Source organism: Octodon degus, unplaced genomic scaffold (genome assembly GCF_000260255.1).
Source record: "Octodon degus isolate 3935 unplaced genomic scaffold, OctDeg1.0 scaffold00227, whole genome shotgun sequence".
Classification (NCBI taxonomy): domain Eukaryota; kingdom Metazoa; phylum Chordata; class Mammalia; order Rodentia; family Octodontidae; genus Octodon; species Octodon degus.
In genome coordinates this window covers 2,091,504-2,099,748 of record NW_004524803.1, presented here as the reverse complement: position 1 = coordinate 2,099,748, position 8,245 = coordinate 2,091,504, and the positions used below count along the sequence as shown (strand labels likewise).

Genomic DNA, 8,245 nt, shown 5'->3' with positions numbered 1-8,245 from the left:
AATGTATTTGACATATGTTCTTGGCTTTACAATCAATGGTTGAAATATATATATATTTCTAGGATATGGTGTGGAAAAAGCATATTGAAGCAGTCTGGCACTAGGAAAAGGAATATGGAAGTTGATGGGGAACAATCAAACTATCTCATCTGGGAAACAGAGCGGGGCATGGGTCTGCAATATTCTGCTGTTCTAATCTGTCAGACTGGGTTGACAGAACTGCTTTCCACAAAACAAGAATTTCCTGGTGTCATTCTTGCTGTTCCAGAAGTTGTGCCCACAAGGAGACCCAGAAACATGCCCACTGATATTCACTCTGGTAGTGGGAGGAGGATGGAAAAGGTTTCATTTAGCAGTCCCATCATATAGCAGGGACCAGGAGGCACTTGGATAGCACCAAGAATTCTCTAGAATAACTAGAAGATGGAAGGTTGGGCAATTTTATTAACTATAAAGTAATACAACCTCCCGTAGTACATAGTCTGTAGCAAGTCTTCTGGGGCCCTACCAATCTTATTATGAGGGGAGTCAACCAGAGCTCCCTACTTTCTGTTGCATTGTGACTTATAATTCCTTGGCATTGTGCAATTTAAGTTTACTATGGCATTGGTTTTTCAACTCTAATATCTTTTTCTTACTCCTCAAATATATTCTATTAGAAAAGATTGAGGTCATGATTTTCAAGCAATTTTACAAAACAAGGTTAAACAATGTTCCAAATTTTGGCAGTGTAATCTCTATCATCTATCTATCTATCTATCTATCTATCTATCTATCTATCTATCTATCTATCATCTATCTATCATTCTTCTATCTAGCACATGTGTGTATGTATATCTATGCAACCTATATGATCTTATACTTATTCAGGCTTCCACTTTTACTATCTGAAAGCAAATTCATAGGTGGATTTGGCCTAAATCTAGCATACAGAATCTGAGATGCAAATGCATAGGATGTAAGTGAGAAGTAAACCAGTGACACTCACAGCATCTTTTATGAATATCATACTAAACTAATGTTCCACTTGCAATTAATTTTGATATTTTAATATTTTCCTTCAGCCCGCCTGCCATGGTCTCTGGTGCCAGCTACACTGTTGCCCCTGTCGCTATGGCCCATTACAAAGCTGCCGACTCGAAGCGCGAGCAGTTCCGGAGGTACTTGGGGAAGTCGGGGGTGCTGGATATATTGACCAAAGTGTTGGTAGCCTTATATGAAGAACCAGAGAAACCTACTAGGCCTTGGATTTTTTAAAGCATCACTTAGAAGCTGCTACCCCAGAAAATCCAGAAATTGGGCTGCTTCATCTAGAATTGGCAGAAATGGAAGAGAAATATGGAGCTACTATAGAAGAAAATAAAAAACTAAAAGCAAAGCTTGCCCAGTATGAACTGCCTCAGGAGGAGAAACATGCTGAATAGGATTCTTCTCAGTTGAAAAGACATTGAAAAATGATTTTGCGTGACTTGACTAGTTTGTATAGTATATAAGCCTTTCTGAACAGATGCCATAGAACTTCTAACATGTTAAATTCACTTCTCACATTTAAGTGTTATAAACACATATGCTCAGAATCACCAATAAAAGCTCAATACAACTTTATTTGGATCTTAAAGCAGGAGAAATATGGGGTCATAGTAAATCCTGGAGAAATCTAAACAGCTATCTAATTCATTACCTTAAAAGACATTCTGTTAGTCTGGTTGGGAGTAATCCTACTGGTTAGATGTTACCCAAGGATGTTTAGCATGGAGCTGCTTCTTGGCTTAGTTCAGGATGGGAGCATAGGTACAATCATGCTTTCTAATGAAGATAACAGTGTTTCTCTTCCCTGTAGGCAACTGGAGAAATCTGTGTGACACACAATGCTTTTTCATGGATTCCCATGAATTTTCTGTTCTTGTTTATATAATGCGGGGTAAGTAACTCTTCTTTGCCACCCCTTTGCCTTAGATAACCGTGTGTGCCAGTTTGAACTCTGACACTACTTTTTTCTTCAGGACAATCACGCCCTGTCTGATAATGTTGCCTTGCTTTGTTTTGTACTTTAGTGGGGCCTAGTTGCTCATTATCCTTTGTGTGTTGTTCATTTTGCTTAATAATGCAGTTATCCTGATTGTGATTTATACAATGTTAAACAGGGTCACACTATTACCCGGCCTTTCCTAGTTGCTTGGTTAGTGTAGACAGAGGTAATATAATGTTCTGGTTCATGCACAAGCTGGGTTCATGCATTATATAATTAATAGTGCTTTTTTTCCCTCTATTTTTCTAGCCTTGAATTCGTTTTGTCTTCATTATCCCTGTGAAGTAGGTGGGCATACATGAGAGGAGGCTGGGTGCTGAATTTTTAGGCCAAAGACTAATATTAACACAATTATTTACTAACTATAGAACTTTGGACACTTCAACCACTCCGAGATTTACTTTCCTCATCTGCTAAATGAGAAGAACATCTGCACTGCCCACCTCACAGGGTTGTTGTGAGGGCCAAATGAGAATGGATGTGGCAGATTTGTAAGTGGTAAAGCACTATGTTCTTGGAAAAAAAATTCCTTCCATTTTAAAAGACAGAAGTTGGCAGCTGCTTCCATGTAGAACGAGTGTGGGACAAAAATGAAGTGAGGCAGATCATTTCTTGAGGAGCAATCCCTTCAGGGGTGTCCTCACTTATGTAAATATGTAACTCAATTCCATTATACTGGTGGACACCATGTCTTTGAAGAGATTTTCTGGGAAGGGTCACTTATATGGCCTTGGTTGGTCACTTAAGTGTAGATTGAATTGGCCGTTATTCTGGGATAGGAGTGTAACTTGAACTTCCATGTTTGTATTATGAGGTCATCACAAAAGAACATGACAGGATATTGATTGGCCAAGCACCCCTTGAGCCGTGTTGCATCCTGAGAAGTGAGCCTGTCCTGGAACTGTATGAGTTTAATCCCTAAGAGATCCTTGCAATCAGCAGTCTCAGGGAAAGAGGGCCCTGTACACGACAAGTTGCCATGGGTGACCTTTCTATGTAAAGTGCTGCTCTGGAAGAGCATGGCTTTGGCCTCACTAGTAGCCACAGGAACAAATAGTGCCTTCACCAGTGAGCTCCAGCTCTTGCCTCAGAGGTGACTTCTAGAGTGTGGACAACTCTCCATCATCCTGGTGTTGGCAGAGGACACAAAGGTTCTGAGATTGCTCTTACCCCAGGTCACTCAGCCTGCAGTGCTCTGTGTCTCTGGGACAGGGCTCGCAAGGCCTCAAGCATTCTGAAGCAATAGAAGAGTGAAACAGTTTAAAGCAGACGGACTCTGACCAGTGTGACTAGCTCATCCATTGTGAATGGCGCAAGCAAAGGTAGTCCACTTCCACAGGGCTGAGGCCACCCAGCTTTATGTCTATTATAACAATTAGGGACCAGGCTGGGTGCAGTGGCCGTGCCTATAATCCAGCACTCTGAGAGCCAAGGTAGGAGGATCGCAAGTTTGAGCCCAGCCTGGGCAACTTAGCAATTAGCTTAACCTTGTCTAAAAGAAAGAAAGGAAAATAAGATGTAACAGGAACCACCCTCTGCTCTGCTTCTTGGCTTTGAGTCCCTAAGATGAGTGTCCACTCAGTTCTCCAGGTTGTGCCCCAGTCCTTGGTGTCTCTAGCTTGACTGTCCTCAAGGGATCCATGTGCTCCATGGGACCTTGGATGCCCAGTGGAGAGGTTAGAGGAGGGAGGATGGACGTCAGGACTTGCAATCACTGTTCAAAGGAAGTTCTAGCACTCCCATCCCCCTGAGAACGGATTCGGACAAGTCCGTTCTCATTCTACCCTCTATTGGCTGAGGGTCACTTTAATTTCACACTGATCATGGTCACAGTTCCATCCATTAAAGCAAGAGGTTAAAATATGCTAGGTAAGGTACACACACACACATGTACAGTAATATACATATATACACTACTGGGGCTACATAAATCCTAGGAAAATAAGCAGAAAACACCAAATGAAATTAAGATTGGAATAAACAAAAGGCCAAAGAATAACGTCTTTCAGAAAGTAGACACAGAGCAAAGTAAAGCAGTCAGAAGTTCAAGCCCTTGCAAGAGATTCACACCAGTGGCAGAAAAAGACTTTCTTGTGGGTTAAGCCTTCAGATTTCCCTAGTTGTACATGGCATTGTCATTAGAAGAGGTCAGGTTAAGTTAGGCATATGGAGTCTCTATGATTTACAGACCTTGGTTTAACATTAGAAACTTAGGCACTAGCCAGAAAATGGTGATTTTTTTCCCCCATGATTCACATATCACCTAAGAGCCTCTTATTTCTTAGAAGTCTTTTAAAATTCCAACTTCTTTCATCAGGGACTATTAAACAACATAATCCTGGGTAACACATTGTTCTGTGTAGAGAATAAAATTGATTATCTCAGTATTAAAATGAAGCTATTTGGGGCTGGCTAGATAGCTTAGTGGACTAAATGCCTGCTTAGGCAAGTGCAGGGACCAGGGTTCGATCCCTGGCACTATGTATGGTGCCAGCCCCGCCCTCCAGGTGCACTGAGGCAGCCACTGAGTCTGGGCACGGTGGCACATGCCTATAATCTCAGTGCTGGGAAGGCTAAAAACAGGAGGATCATTACAAATCTGAGCTGAATAATGAGATCCTATACAAAATACATTGCAAGTACAGCAATTAACCACTAGGAAGAATGTATGCAATGTGTTAATTATTGAAACTGTCCTACCAATTTGGTTTGAAACTGTCTCACTGCTATTTATTTCTCAATAAAATTATGGGGAAATATACATTGAAAAAAACAAACAAGAACACTTAAAAAACATGAAACTATTCGTCTTTGAGTGTTCCCTGGCCCAAATAGTAAAATATACATCCAGTTTATTTCCGAACTATGTTGAATATAGTGATAGTGACTTTATTATATAGATTTAAATTACAAATTTTATGTACTATTATTGTTGCTATACCTAACCACTTAAGACGAATGTACTAAATACTATGTTTTAGGCACAATTCTAGGAGCTATTGCTGATTGTCACTGCGTAAAGTGCTTCACTGATATGTCAAATTCTCATGATCCTTCTGGAAGAGTGGGAGTTATTATTCCCATTTCACATAAAGAAAAAATTGAAGGTCAGAGAGCTTAAGTAATTTACCAATGTCAGACAGCTCGCAGTAGACAAGGCCAGTATTTTTTGATTGCATAGCACTTGTGGCCAGACTAGAACAAATCTACTTTAAACTTTTCTTTTTCCCTGTTAATCTATCAAAATTATTTCTTGTTTCTCTATATTGATTCTCACTGCTAATATAGATGTTCTGCTAGCTAATATTTAATTCTCCCCCGCTTATTTTACAAAAAGAATCTCTCTAATACCCAAATACCGCATCATCTCCTTTAGTGCAGGAAAGTTTCAGATCCAACTTTTAGACCAGAAACATGGAACAGAGAACTGGGAAGGGCTCATCAAGGCAGCATGAAAAACTGAGGAGCAGGGGAGTCAAAACTGCCTGGCAAATACTCCTTGTTGTCTTTGGAGCAAATTCCAAGAATATCAGCCAGGTCTACTGCCAAGAGCTAGTCTAGAAACATAATTTGAAATCATATATTAATAATTCTGAACATACCACTTAATACTGCCCATAGATCCACTTCACTGAATGCAATAACTGCAACTTGACTACATCTAGGTAAATGTTCACCACTGCTTCAGATCCATACAGGAAAGAGAGGCAGGATTGCACTCTAACTATCAAGTTAGGTTGAGTTCTCTGTTGAAACCAAAACACTTGGCTGACCATAGAGTAATAACTGAGGTTCAATCCCTGGGCCTGCTGTGCCGGCCCTGCCCCACAGGGGTGCGCTGAGATGGCAACTGAGACTGGGTGTGGTGGCTTGCACCTATAATCCCAGCTCTTGGGAGGTTGTAAACAGGTGGGTCACTCTGAGTCCGATCTAGTAGTGAGACCCTGAACACTCTGTAGACCCTTCCCTAAAAACACACACACACACACACACACACACACACAAAAGAATGTGTCATAGATATCAATGTTATATAGCATGTGTATAAAATCAGAAAAAAAATCTTTTGACCTTCTCCTTTGACTGCGTTGGCTCTAGGACTCAAGTTGAAACTCCTATTGAAAAATAGAGGCTCCAGAGAAAAATGGCTTCAGTGATTTACTGGTGGTTATCAGGTACAGAAGGGCATTCTTCCCTAGGCACCTGGTTATTAGCATTCTTCCAGATTCAATGTAGACAAATGGAAGAGACGGTCACGTATTTACTTCAAATTTCTAGACCGATATTCCAACCAAAGACTGGAAGAAAATTTCTCTTGCTGGATGCAGTGAGCTGTACCTGGAATTGTATCTATTTGAGAGTGCCCTGGGGGTGAGGAGTATGTTCTGGAACCAGTCTCCCACAGGTAGGGAGGAATAGATCTAAGATGACTGAAGCAAAGAATAAAATTAGTGGCATTCAATACCTTTTGCCCGGGAGTCATGTAAGCTCCTCTAATAAATGGTGAGCTCTTCTAATAAAAAGTGTGTTCTATTGATGTTTGAATAGCTTGCACTGCTCAGAGGACCTAGAATACCGCAGGCATGTTCCCAGGCCGTTAAAGACTGCGATGCTGATGGTGGCAGGGGTAAGTGTGACTGCTTTCTCTCCAATGCCCCCTTGCCTGCACTGCATGTCAGCCGGGTGGTCTGTTGCAGCCAGGGATTGTCCTGCGCCAGCCTCGACCAGGCGTATGGGAATCACCAGCTCACGTTTACATTCTTCTCTGTAGTTTCTATTTGAGCTTGTTCTTTTTCTCCATTTTTACCTTTTTCTTCTGTTTTTTTTTTTTTTTTTTTTTTGCAGAACCAGGGGTTGAACTCAGACCCTTGCACTTGCCAGGGAAGCGCTTATTCCACTGAGCCATCTCCCCGGCCCCTTTTTCTTCTGTTGACAAAGTTGAGAATTTATTAGATACTTGTGTCTGGGATGAAGTGAGAATATTTCCTAAAAGAAGTTTAATTTTATCCTTTTGAAAAATCTCCTACATTTCTGCTGGTCTTTTGAAAGGAGAAGTTAAGGCTTAATTTTTTTTTCTTTTCATTCATATTATCTTTTTCTTTTTAATTTCTTATAACTTTTTCAAAGGCCCGTGGGATGGAGTGCTGGCTGTCCACCCCTGGTGCTAAAGGCAGGTAGTGGAAGCTTCCCAAGGTGAGACCTGGTGGGAGATCTTCTGGTGACTGGGACAATTGGAATGGCATCCTGGAAGTAAGAACAGGGACTGTCCACACCCCTTCCTCAAGAGCCCAGGACTGAGGAGAATGGTCTACTCTACCATAAGCTCCTTTCCGTGATGTGCTTTCTCTCCACTGGTTCAAAAACAATGCAACCTGGCATCCTTGAAATAAAACTGTGTACCAAAATAAAAAAAATAATAATAACTTTTTCACTTTTTTAAAACAAATTCTACACATTTGTATCTGGTAACCTAAACAACTAATTTGAAGATAACACCATGCAATACAGAAACCATTGTTGAATGCATATTATTTTGTTTCGTGAAATGTTGTATCATTTCTAATGCTGTTTTTTAAAATTACTATTTTGTATTATTTAACAAAGAAAAAATGAGTTTGATGGAAAGATTTCTATATATATATAGATATCTATGTAGATATAGATATAGATATATAGATAGATATGTAGAGATATAGATATAGATATATACCTGTCAATTTCGTATTTAAGCTTACCTGGGGCTGGAGTGCAGGCCGTGGATTTATGTGCACAGAGATCGTAGCACCTCACTGTCTCAGAGTCTTTTTCCATGGAGAATCTGAGAGTATAGTCTTTCACGTTGTCCTTGAGGATTAAATCTGGGGTGGGAAGAGAGACTCAGATTTCTGTTTTCTGTCTTTCTGCCAAAGATAAGTCATTGAATACTTCTTGTTGTGTAACTGACTCATTAGGCACACACAGGGTCTGTCATTTAATTATAAGGATCATTCCCTTTTGGCTTTGGTGAGAAGGGCTTGATTTTGGAGTCTGCTCCTGCAGCTGGTATGTGGTCTACCTAACAGGCTCTTCCTGGAACACACTATTCATTGTTTCTACCTTCTGTTCCAGCAATCTCTATTTGAGTTTTCTGCTTTATTTTCTCCATACCAATGAGCACCATCTGACCTTCTTAAATGTAATTTATTCATCTTCTTTATTATTCCTTTTTCTATGAGA

The 8,245-nt window shown here is 40.4% G+C and overlaps 1 pseudogene; it reads left to right on the top strand.

Annotated features, from left to right (window-relative positions):
• Positions 1–1,113: 1,113 nt before the first annotated feature.
• On the top strand, positions 1,114–1,424 carry LOC101563096 (annotated as a pseudogene).
• The last annotated feature ends 6,821 nt before the right edge of the window (positions 1,425–8,245 follow it).